Here is a 13,906-nt window from a genome sequence, read left to right on the forward strand (position 1 = left end):
GCGTTGCACACGTAACGACGCCAGCCGTCTCGACACCACGTGTCCCGGTCGAAAAAATTATTTGAAAATCAATTTCTCGTGCGTGCTATTACCTAACTAACTGCATAACTATTGTATCTTCCCACACAATTGTATACATTTTAACATATTCGCCTCCAGTTAATCGGTTTCATCGATCGCAAAACGTTCGTATTCGCGAAGCGACCTCGAAGAAGAAAGAATCGCGCATCAACCATCTTTAACATCGTTCGAACACATCAGGTAACTTTTTTCTTCTTCTTTTTTTTTTTTCTCATACTTACTACGATATATCTATTTTTTTGTAAGTAGAATCTGTGGATTATTTGCTTTTCACGACACTTTATTTGCACCACGTTTATACACGTGGATATTTATAAGAATAATTTAACGCGACGAGTCGCGAATTCATATAGGAGCGTTGTAGAACAACCTCACCGATGAAGCGGATTCTTCGCGATAAATCAACGTTCCTTTGTTTTCCATTCTCCTCTTTTTATTTTCATTTCTTGACTACGAGTAATGCACGATCTTGAGAATATAACCAACGCGCGTAGAGTGGTATTCCAGCTTGAACTTTCGTACCCGAGTGGAATTGCGAATTAATTAACGGCACCCGGAAGTTTTCTTCGCGCTTCTGGCTGGGGGATCGGCTCTTTAAAATACGATACATTCAGCGGATTATTAATTACCCTCGTGCGGTCGTGTTGAGAAGACTTTGCCTTAATCTGAAGTGAACTCTTCAACTTTACTCTCTCGTTGAACTCGTGATAAATTTGAAAATCGAATTATACAGCAATTTTGTAATAAAAATTGTCTACACTTTCAAATCCTCAAGTTCGTTTTAATCTGAAGTTCTTCGATTGTAACGTCCTGTTGAAATTGCGATAAATTTCAAAGTAAAATTACACACACGTCGAATAATTATATTCTTTTATTTTCTCGATGAAAATTTGTTACGCTTTCAAATTTTTAAATTATTTGATCAACAATCTTCTGCCGTACAATAAATTTTAAAAAATTTAAAAAAAAAATATGCATGGAATATATCTACATACATTTCAATAATCCTTTCGTTGAACATTAAAACTTACAACGAAATACAATATATATAATATTAATTTTTGCATATGTAATATTAATTTTTGTATGATTTTCTCTCATCAGCTTGACGAATGTGCAGTTCGTGATATTTATTTTCTTTCTAAAATCTCCCGTTATCCTGTGGTTGGCGCACGCGTTATCGACTCAACGGTTTCCTCTCGAAAATCGACCGATTCCGATAACGATATACAGTCACCGCTAATTCTACGCTGAATGAAAAGAGTATGGAACGAACAGCTGCGGGATAAATGAAAAAATTTTTTTGTAGTTAAAAAAGGGAGAAAGAGAGAGAGAGAGAGAGAGAGAGAGAGAGGGAAAAAAATTGCCCGAATCCTCTCGTGGCTTTTCACACCTCTCGAACAAAGAGGATCGGGTATGAATGTGTCTGTCCAATATTCTTTGTGCGTCTCTCCATTCACCTCGATAATAACTTCGTCGGCCCGGAAAGAGTTCTCTCTTCATCCCCGAGAATATCGAAAAGTTTTCGCGGAGGGCTTTCACCGAGACTGTAAGAAAACGACTCGCGAGATTATTGCCTTTCTTACCGGAGGAACTTGGGATTTAAAGGCAATAAGAACGAGGCCGGGCAAGGCTTGTGCAGCATCGTAACGGTGATTGAATTTCCAACGAGATTGTTCGAAGCATTGATTTCTTTTTTTTTTTTTTTTTTTGTTGGAACGTTCGAGCTAGCGAAACAAGGCCATTAATAAGGTATTCTATAAATAAGACAAAAGGAACGAGGAAGATAAATAGTTTGGTAGATTGTTATTTTAAATATCTCCTCGAGAGTGAATTGTTGGATTGGAAACTAAAACATCCATTGTTCCGTGAAGAATTTGTGTAGGGAAAATCCACGAATTGGGCAACCTTCTTTTAGTGGACAGACAAAGGGTGCATTGTCTTTAAATTTGCCTCCCTGGGTCGTGGTTGAATACCTTTCATTTTCAATTCAACGAGCAATTCGACGAGGAGAATTTATATTCACATTTAAAAATATAATGGAAAAAATACGAAAATTAATTTTCAATTTGCAAAAGAATCGGTATATTTTGAGAATTTGTTAAAATCAATTTGAATTATATGATCTATTCGCGCGCAAGTTGCGCTTTCATTTTCCGCCATCTGTATTTGTTCCCGCGAAGGAAACTTTCAAAACTTGCTACGAAACAGCTACAGGAGCATGCGTTGCTTGCATTATATTTGCATATATTTTATAACGAATACATAATTCAAAAGATACGTAGTTTCGAATAGAAGTGTGATCGCACGAAGGAGAAACACGAAAGTGGAGAGGTAACTGGCTCGTATTCGTCGTTGTGGTGGGGAGAAGCGAGGAGTGGGAGTAAATAGAGATTGGAGGGGATAATCGCCCCTATCGTACTCCCACCATCGTCACCTCCTTGCGCGCGGAGATAATTTTAGAGTTGAGAAAATAAAACAACGTTGCGATTGCACATGTTCAACAAGCAGCTGAGACAAAATTGAACTTTTGAAAACCTGACGATTCTACGTATATACACAAATTCTTTTGTATCCTATGATAAACGATGACCGCTTTATTTTTATAAAATAAAATAAATCGAACGATTTAAAAGATAAAAATAAATGATCACACATAAGAAAAAAAATTCAATTCTTTTTTGAAGTTATAAATATTTTATTATTTATATTAAAAAATAATGTCCAATTAATTCTAAATGAATGCATTACAGCTTTATTATTTTGTTTTCGCATAGTATGAATGTTAAACAGGTAATTAATATTAATGATGCGTCAACTACGTTTATAAAATTATTTTCCACGATTCATCATTCCAAAGTTTAACCAAATACTTTAATAATGCTTCGCAACACAATTACAAATTACAAATGAGATCTTATTTACATCCTATTTAGCCTGAAAAATGAAATTTAATATATACCGATTACATTAAACATATATGTAAAATTATACGTATATATGCACGAACGATTAATACAAAATCCGTAAAAGAACGAATCTCCAATACGAAATTGATAAAAAAAATCAATCGTTCAAAACAAATTATGTAGAATACGGAAAAAAAAAAAAAGAAAGCAATATCGAGGAAACGCCAAGCAATAATCGTGACAGAAACGTTGATCGAATCCAAAGAGGATAGCTTGTTTTCATCCTGGAGAGAATTTGCGTGGGAGTTGGACGTAGAGCGATATATATATATATATATATTGGTGGTGGGGAGTGATCGCCCCTGTTTATTCCCCCACCACCGCCGCTTCTCTCCGTCTCTGTCGCTCCTTGCCCTCCCCGTCAACCACGAGCGTTGATGTACGAGGTAGAGAAGGTTTGTGTCCAGTCGTCGTCGGAGTTTCTGATAGTGGGACCACGCGACTCTTGCCGTCTTATCGTCTCTTGGCTTTTTATCAATGGAGAGCTCGTGCCACCGACTTTCACGTTTACGTACGCACGCCTCGCGATTACGCTCAACGACGCACGCGCGATATCGTGAGGAGAAGAGAAACAAACGTTCTGGACGTACGATTACGAGGGAGGCCAGTCCGGAATTTTACTCGTCGCGTTTCTCGACGACGAATTCTCTTTGCACGGGACACGAAGAGAGGTCGATGGAATAAGGACGAGAGACTGGGTCCAAAGGTCCACGGTGTGTGTTTCACTCCGTTTCGTAGCTCGAAGGCCTGGCTTTGGTTTCGTTTATTCGATTCATCTCGGATAATCAACAGAAGGAGTCAGAAGGAGAAAATTTGCCTCGAGGGCTTGATGCTATAAAAACAAGGACGTGATCTTCGTTCTCTGTCTTTTGTCGGTGAAAGAGAGCATTCAGATTCAGAGCAGAAGGAAGGAAAGAGAACCGTTCGAGAAAACGAATCGCTGTCCTGCACGATCTGCTTGGCCTAGCTCCGACTGACTTTACTTGGATGGAGTTGGACAGCCTGTCTTGACCGAGAAAAGTATAACAACGACACGAATTTGATCTGGCTTGATCCCCTATTCATCGTTCCTTACCGAGTTCGTTAACGATCTCTCTCGAATTGGTGGGGAAAGTTGAGCGATTTTGGATCGATCGATATTTCGATCGATATTGGAAATACTTTTTTTCCTTTGATCGATGATAGATCATCGAGACGAGAAATTGCACATATTGTTTTAGATTGGTTTATCTACACGTTTATGTAATACTAGATACGTATAGAAATAAAAAAGAAGAAGAAGAAGAAGAAGAAGAAGTAGAGAAAAGAAAAGAAATTGAATAAACAAAAACAAATTCCCAAAGGGTAATGAATTGTTGAATAATTTGATTTAATTAGAGATAAGTCTGATGTCAAAAAAGGTTACAACATAATTAATCTAGTAATAGAATATTCGTGGAAAGATATTTTTAAGAGCATATTTTTGAGAATGATCATTGAGCCAAAGAGTCTGAGAATAAATTAAGCAAAGGTCAAAGTTCAATAGAAAATCAGCCCTCACGTGTCGTATGAAAATAGTTCAAATAGAAGAGAAAAGGCGTGTCCGATAAAGAACTTCGTAATATCGTTCCATGCTTTCAGTTTTGGAAAAACCATTGGATATATATTTCGTTCGATACGAATTAACCGCTCGAAGTCCGAAGAAGTTCAATTTGAATCAATTTGAATATATACGGAAGAACACGTGGCCAAGAGAGATAAAGAGAAATCAGTAAAATAGGACAACTGTAATCAGACGATTTATCAAAAAAAAAAAAAAAAAAAGCGACGCACAAACGTTGAACAGGTATTGAAAATTTTCTTACAATGCAACAGAATGCATTTTGCTCGTGTATATTATGTACTATATGTATATGTACGTTTACGAGGTTACGAGGAAAAAAAGAAACAGACTGCATGGTGGGCAATAGTATAGTAAAAAGACCGTGTATTACACGGAATAGAGAGGAGAGGGTACGTGCAACGGAATCGAATGAAAACGTGCACCGTTGTATACGGTTGTCCTTTTCTTTTTTGCCTCTCTTCTCTTCTCTGCTCTCTCTCTCTCTCTCTCTCTCATTCTCTCTATGCCCACGATCTTTCTCTTCCTTCAAATTCCCTGAAGAGACGAGTCCAAAGCCAATTGACGTAACATAACGTACTTATCGTAGAACAAGGACACTTTTAATCGCGCTGAACACATGTTTGTTGAAAAACAGTTCATGAAAAATTTGTTATAAATATTTTACGAGAGTTTGTTTTTTTTTTCCTAAAATCAATATTTAATTTTCTCTTTAAATTACGATAAAAATAATTTTCTTTTCTTTTCTTTTTTTTTTTTTTTAATCATTTTTTAATATTCAGATAGGAACATTCTTGTTTCGAGAAAAACTGTTTTTCAGTTTTTTCATTCTTCAATAACGAAATAAATTTGTAGAGGAATGGGCTCGATATTTTGAAGAAAATTTATTGGAGCACTGTTGCTTTAGAAAGAGTCGTAATACCTTGAAACGGTATGGCGTATACAAAGAACGACGAATATAGGGGTTCTACGAAAGAGGGGATAAGGATAGTCCATGTGGCGTCGTTAACTCAACGTCGTGTTCATCATTTTCAATGCCCTGCACGATTGCTTTACAATGTTTTCGACAGTCACGGTATATCAATTTATACGTATTTTTTTTCAATTTATACGATACGATCTCTTTAATAAAAATATTATATCTCGAAAAATTTTAGAAATAACTTTCTTCAAGACGGATAAAATATTTTATCGCATAACTATTCAAAACTTTGCGAAAATATAAATAAAGAAAAAATCTTTAACATTATAAAAAGCTCAAAAATTAAATAATTCTCAAAAATTAAAGAAAAAACTTATCGTTATCTCGCGCGTAAAAAACGGCTCCAAGATGGAAAGTAGACGTGCCATCGTCAGGTAGAGGGGATGCACCGAGATGCACTGGCAGCACGAGCGATAAGAGATAATCGGCAAAATTTCTTTTCTTCGCGTTTTTCTTTTTCCAATATGTGTGTATTTCATTTTTCTTTTTTTTTTTTTTTTGTTTACGACTCCGGGTCAAAGAGTATCGTGGTCTTGAACGAATCAAGGCGTCGTCGCCCATCACGCCACGCGTTTCTCGTCGATGATAAAACCGATGGGATAGCGGAGATCTTACTCAGTTTGTCCCTTCTGCTCCGTGAGTCTCCTACGAGTTGCTTATCGACTATGATGAGGAAAGATCGCGCCTTTCTTTCACGATCGTGACGTTATTAACTTGACCTTCGCTAAAAAACATTGCGAGTGAGAAACGATTCCTCGTTTTTCTTTCTTTTTTTTTTTTTTTAATTCTCGCAAAAATCGAGACGAGGATCGTAATTGGTGTTGTCGATTATGAATAGAAATGAGAGTGTTATAAATATTATTGTTATTAGATAACAGTCAGATTTCGAATTATGCAGCTCGGTGTGAAACTTGTGTCTCGGTGTATTTAACTCGGTTCACCGATTTCCGGTTTTGTTATTCGAACGGAATGAAACCCCCGAGCGACTAACCGAGTAACGAATCGATCTTCGATATCAACTTGCCTGTAAATTTTCTGCTTATTCGATCGAATTAATGACACCTGTGATTGAGAGAAGTAGAAACGAATCTTTCGAGCAAATTTCTTGAAAAATTCGCGATTTCGATTGGAAAAAGGAAATAGGAGAGACGGTGAAGTAATTCGTTGAAAGACAGACAATGCAGTTTATAATTTCAATAGTGACAGATTTATGATAAGTGAAAAAAACGGAAGAAATGTAAGGAGGAAAGATCGTTAGAAAAAAAAAAAAGAAAAGAAACGACGAAATAATTCGACGAAAGATAGATTTAATATACTTTTCTATTTTGTCGTTCTCCAAAAAACTTGCGACAAAAGAAAGAAAAGGATAAAGAAGGAAGATAGAAGAGGGAACGAATTTCTTAGAAATTCGTGTCATTTTTAGACGAAAAAATCGAGACGGTGATAATAACTCGATGAAAGATGTAGCGTTTTTCGTCATTGTGTTCTTTAATAAGACTAATAGACTCGAGACGAAAGGATAAGATAGATTTAAGGAGAAAAATAGGTGAAAAAGGGAGAAAAAGGGAGGAGGAGAGAGAAAGGGATCGGTAGAGGAGAGACAGAGATAGCGGAGAGGAGAAGCTTTGGGGAGAGACTCCATGCCAGAGTGGTTTGAACGCGGGCCCACTGATGCTATAGTAGTATAGTTCGAGGAGCCAGGAGAAACAGTCTGTTTAAATCGAACTGTCGTGCAGGAACGCGTTATGGTGGTGTGTAGCAGCTGACAGTACGCGGACGCACACGAGTTTCGGATGTAAGGAAGGTACCGACGAGGATCTACTTGCCGATTGTTTCACCATGATACGAATATTCGCAGACACCTTCAGGAATCTTATAAGTAAGTGATCCTGATGATACTGCGATAAAAAATTCATTCTAGCGTCAATCTTCGTCTCATTCGTTGAAAATAATCCCATTTTTAACTTTTAAATTTCTTAAGAACCAAACTATTTCGCTTGACATAAATTTTATATATTAGTCGAAACTGTGTTGACACAGGAATAATTCAAGAAGTTAATTTAATTAGTGTATTGAAATTATTAATTGGAGAATGAATAATTTGTATGGCGGTATTCCTATTTGAATATATTTGCCTGGGAACTTGATTGAAAATTGTTCGTAACTGGTTAATTTGGTTATCTCCATTTATTTAATTAATTAATTAATTAATCAATAGATAATAATAGATAATAATTTATTGGCAGAGGAGGGGCTAGTAATAAGTATAATTGAAAAAAATATTTACTTTATTTAATTTAAATTTCAAATCGTTTTCATGTATGTTAAAAATTGCATATTTTTCAATGATATGATAAAAATAAATTATAAATGTTTAACTTAATAACATTGCTTGGGAAGGCTAAGCGAGGAGTTAAAATCTGTGAAAAAAAACAATGATTCTTTTTCACAGTTTCTAAGTAACAAAAACGTTGCATCATTTCGTTTTGCTTCATTAAACCGTCAAACGGCAAGCCTCAAAGTTGACATACTCGCACGTTAGACGAGTCCATATAGCGGTCATATTAATCAAATTATTTATATCGTATTCCTTGTCAACACCGTCATATATGTAGAATCACGTGTACGTGCAATTTGTATTCGATCAAAACACACGTTCTTGAATCCGACATGACATTTTTTTACGCCATTGCGTTGTGCGCGTATTTTAACAAGGAATCCATTCATTCAAGAAAAAAAAAAAAAAAAAAAGGAAGGAAAAAAATGTTTAAAGTTTTTCTTACAATAATTAAATGATGAATAATAATTTGATAAGAAATAATCGCGGTTAGAAACAGTGTTGACACTTTATCTACAGGAATTATTTTCAGCTGACGTTGCACAGTGTAATATATACAAAAATTCTTTTCGACCGTTTCCAATAATTTAGCCGACACGACGGAAAATTTTTCCATCTTCGTGTTATATAATTTCACGTATCATCGTGAACGGTCAATTGTATCTCAAGATCATTCGTCTGTCACGACTTCTGCGTCTCCTTCTACGCGACTTTATTTCAAACTTGCATCGAATCCTCATCGCCAACTCACCCCATCACCCCTATCGAGCGGAAAGAAATCTTTCCTCACTGTTTCTCGACCAGCCTTTTATCCACGATTTCCATCGACTCGCACGCATCGAACTCGTCTTTTATCGACGATTTCCATCAGGTTGCGCACGTCGGTTTCGTCATTTTTTTCTTATATTCCATACCCTTCTTTAACCTTCACTTGCAATACGTGGCATACGTGACTGATGCAACGTACCTGCACAATATACAATGCTCTAGATTTACGTGTGCACGTATTTACAACCTCGTGTATCCTGTGGCCAGCTTTTTACTCTGGCCTTTGTACCCAACTCTAAAATTAGGCATTCCACGATGTGATGCAATGTAGAGCTATCGATAATTTCGTTTATTCTTCGATTGAAATAATGAATCGTCCTCACCTTATCGCGATGATTAATCTCGTTTTGCGTCGTTTATCAGTGACGATCGATTCGTTGAAGGGATGGAGATATAGACAGCCCGAAGAAATTCTTGCAAGAGATCGAGATATTGTAATTGACGTTACTCGGATCGAATATAGTTTTTTCACGTTGTAAGAAGCTATAATTCTATGACTTTGAATAGACGCAATAGATGGAACGATTCTCAACTCTGGGATTTAATACAAACCTCAAAAGATCTGATTTCACTTGAGAAATATTTCCATAAAAGGATAAAAGAATTATTAACTTGTCTGATTATAAGATTTGTTATTAAAAGAATTCTTTTCTCTCTGGCGGGAAAATAAAACGGTTTAATAATCCAGACAATGCACGCACGTGTATTCACGAGAATCATAGGAAGTTATTTTACGAATAGGATATATTCATAAGAACACGAACAATTAATTCTTTCCGGAGTTAGAAAGTACTATTGTTGTGCTTCGAGAGATACATTAAGGACTACATTTAGAGTCAAGTTTATATTCTTCGTTGTAAAAGCAAATAAGAATGACACTTTGCAAGCTCTCAAAGTTTCGCAAAGCTCGATTCCATAAATACACATTTGTGCATACCAAGAGTCTGAGATGAGGAAAAGCAAAGCAATAGAGAAGTATAAATAAGTTGGGGACAAAAGTAATAAACTTTACGATGGATTTTATTCGGAATCTGAAATGAATTCTCATTTTGACTTATTATAATTTCGACTTGCGATCGAGGGCGCATAATAATTGTAAGTTTGAAAGATTTTAATCATCATCATTTGAACTTTCCATGCAAACTTTCTTATCAATTGTTTCCACTCTTTGTTCCAACTTTTATTAAAAAATTAATTTTACATTCTGTTCATTCTTTGATGAACAATTTATTAAAGTTTTGTTTATTTTTTATACTGTTTCAGAAGTAATAAATAAGTTTCAGAAAAGTTTTTTTTTTTTTTTATATACTTTGAAAAGATAAATGTCAAACAAACGCGAAAAGAAAAGTATATCCTTTCCACGTTGTGAACACTGTCTGTTCGCTGCAAAGTTTCACACGATTCCAGGAAAGTTGATAATACTTTCAAAAAAGAAAGTATTCTTATTTAATTTATTTGGCCAATAATTCACGGATTAAAATTCTAATTTAAATTTTATATTAAAATTCTCCATTTTGTACAGTCTCTCGAGTTTTGTTCTATTTTTATCCTTGTGTTTAATCTTAATCGATCCTTGAAGTTTCTCCATAAAGGGAATTCGCCACTGTTCTCTGTCACGATTCTGCGTCACACTCGAGGAAACATTCGGCTGTAAGTGGCATCACGACCAGTCGGCCACTCTCAAGGATTAACTAAGTTAGAGGGTTAACGACAATTGTGGATGATTGAACGATCACTAAAGAGACCCTTCATTGGTGTACATGAAACACACCCGTTTCAGTCTGTTCAAGTGTCTCGTGGAACCTGATCGACGAATCAAAACCTCCGTACGACAGTGGGAATATCTTTTAATCGGTTTATTTTTCGATTGATAGCGACGTTTTTATTAAATATATCTGCTGATTGAACAGGTATAATCGTTTCAAAACATCTCGTATATATTTTTTTCTATTAATCGCACATCGAAATATTTTACCTCTTTTCCGATATTTATTTTTAAAATATATCAATGATTCTAATATTGATTAAAAATAAAATATTAAAAATAATTAAATAAATATAGATATATATACATATATAATAAATAATCAAAGATAAATGTAACCAAGCAAAAATTATTTTATCTTATCTTGCTTCGAAAGGATTAAAATAATATCAGATTTTTCAAAGTATCAGAAAAATTTTCATTAATACCTCGATGACGACACTTTTTTTTTTAAAGAACTACGTCATTATATAAATTAATAAATTAATTCCAACATGGGAACACGGGTCGTTCGTGGAAATACATCCAATTTCACCAATTTATCCAATTTTTCTTATCCTGTATTCCCTCTCATACGCCATTATACTATCAATCTTCATACCGTGGAGATCTCATTCACGGTTGGCTTTCATCGTTCCAACTCTTGAAATTATAAGCCTACAGATATGAAGCGGAAATAAATTCATATCTTTCTCTCGATGGCCATCTTCGAACGAAATTCATACATTGTCATGTTAACATGGAAAATTTCGCATCAACTATTCTTTCTCTAAACACCGTTCGAGAAACGTGAACGGAGCGTGGTTTGATCGGGAAAAATAAAGCGATTACCGCGGAACGAAATGCCGATATTCAGTGACCCGTGGCAGATCAGCCACGCTACATCAAAAACTTCCCATATTGAACGAAGATAACGGATCGTTCGATTTTCACGTAATCGAGATCGTTCTTTTCCTTTTTTCTATCAGCGATCGAATTGCATCGATGCAACTGACACAGAGGCCAATGAGACAATGTGACGAAACTTGATCAGGCTATCGCTCGATTTTCTCCATTTAACATACGCGATTGATATGCAGATTGGAGGATACATATTACCGGGTAATAATGTCGATGAGATTTTCACGATGAGGAAGTTCAAATGTTGAAATCGATGAGAACGATCCATAGAGAGTGATGCGAGATTATAAAAAGCGTGGAAAAAGTGTTCTCAAGTAAGATGTTCGCAAGTAAATTTGTAAAAAGTGAATAAAAAAATATAATGAAAATGTTAAATCGATCGAGATAAAGTAAAATTTTCGACTGGTTTTCGATATACGTTAACATTTTGCAATCACAAGATCTGAACTCTGACGTTTTGTCATCGTTGCCTTTTTTTATACCCTCTTGATATAAATTTGGAGTTATCAGTTTATAATTGAACTCCTATAACTGAACTCTGCCAAGTTTTCTATCAAGCAGTTTATTGAAAGTCAATTTCAAAATTAGAAATTATAGATGTTGTTTGTTTTTAACATTCACAAGTTTTCACATTTCAACGATATCTATACCTGGAAACGCATTAAGATACAAAAGAATACAAGAGAGAAAAATATAAGTAAGGAAAATATTATAATTCCTGGAAATTCAACGTGATAATTGATTTATAAGATATTCAATTCGAAATTATAAATATGTAAATGCATTAAAATAGAAATTGAAGACGACGAAATTATTCAGTATATATGTACAGTCGTACAATATCTTAAAATATGATTGATCGATAGTTCGCTGAAAAATTATATCGATCAATGTTTAAAGACAGATATAGATCTGAATTATCTATGATTATATGAAAATAAAAAGTTGCGATTAATGCGCAGATAAATGAAAATTAATAGAAAATTGATAATAAATTAATCATAATTAAACAAAAAAAAATAAAATCAATTAATCGATTAAGTCGAAGCCAAAAAGATAATCGATAAATTTTAAGACTTATCAAGTTAATATCGTATAAAACTTTTATAATTAATCTTTATTATGATTATTGTCATTTCTTTTCATTTTTTTTTTCTTTTTTGCTTCTTTTTAACCGTAACACGTAATACATAATGTTATCCGAATGGACTTTGTACAATTGATCTATAGCTTCACATTGTATTATATTTCCACAAGTCATTAAATCATTAGATGTCGCGGAACTTAACAGAGTTCGCGATCATGTAATAGTTCAATAAACCGAATTCTTTCGAGCTGAACTAATACGATACACATTTTTATTTTTATTTTTCAAAAATCATAGAATGAAATATCTATCTGCTATTCGATCGTCAAATTTATTTTTATACGGACTCGAAATAGAAGTGTTGCGTCTCTGGAAATAAAATTTCCCGGCCTTGTATCTGAAGAAAAGAAACAGATATTTTTAACATTCTAGAAAACTATTTATATTACACTCTGTCTGAAAAGTTTTATATTTTATAATCGATATTTTTAATCATTGGCTCGCATAAATGATAAAGTTTTTAATAATCTAAGAAAATTCTAGAAGATAGATTTGAAATAAAGAATCATTACTTATCGGAATTATAAAAAAATATTTCTGAATTTAAAAGATTAATCGCGAAAAGAAGTGTAAGAAATATTTATACTTTTCTTTTTTTAGAAAAAATCCATTTGTACTACTCCTACAATTGTTATCAATTCTTTTGATCTTCCACTTCGCACACGTACACACACTCCCAAGTTCTTCAACCATCTGTTGCCAAGTTCTATCTCCACAATGAAGTCTTATTAATTATCGACGATAATTTCTAGAGAGAATAAAGATACCATTGAATCTTGTTCTAATCTTTTCATTGGTCGCTTTTAAAATCGGTGATCAAGTCAAAATATTGGTCGACATTTGGATAGATGATTATCGAAAAGGAACACTTTAACCGCTTATCGTACCCGTAAATTCACGTTTCTATTGCTTTTGTCTCTCTGATAAGGACACGCATCTTTGTTCAAACGTGTAAACGATGGTATTTATACTGAGCAATATTCTCTCTTCCTCCGCGAGCGAAAGACGGAGAAAGTGTTGCGTGCGACCGTGGTTGTTTCGTGGTTCGTAACAGCCATTTTCCTCGAATATCATCCGGAAATTTTCGTTTGTTCCCATTTCATCGTGTATTTCAAAAGTGATTCGTGCGTGACTCTGATCTTGTTTCGTGTCATCTACGTTCACCGATTCCAAAGTGAAATTTATAAATCTTCGCCATTTTGAAAGAGACATTTTTGGCTGATACATCGAATAAGGTATGGTTTCGATACTCTATTTTCTGCATTATAATTATATGAAATAGAATGAATGAACATA

The 13,906-nt window shown here is 34.6% G+C and overlaps 1 protein-coding gene across 1 annotated transcript in view; it reads left to right on the forward strand.

The window, feature by feature from the left end:
* LOC100871786 (uncharacterized) overlaps positions 1-13,906 on the forward strand; it is a 28,062-nt gene that overhangs the window by 8,073 nt on the left and 6,083 nt on the right. The window lies entirely within an intron of this gene.

The sequence above is a fragment of the Apis florea genome, unplaced genomic scaffold, assembly GCF_048593485.1.
Source record: "Apis florea isolate Af1SG1 unplaced genomic scaffold, ASM4859348v1 contig_3793_pilon, whole genome shotgun sequence".
NCBI lineage: Eukaryota > Metazoa > Arthropoda > Insecta > Hymenoptera > Apidae > Apis > Apis florea.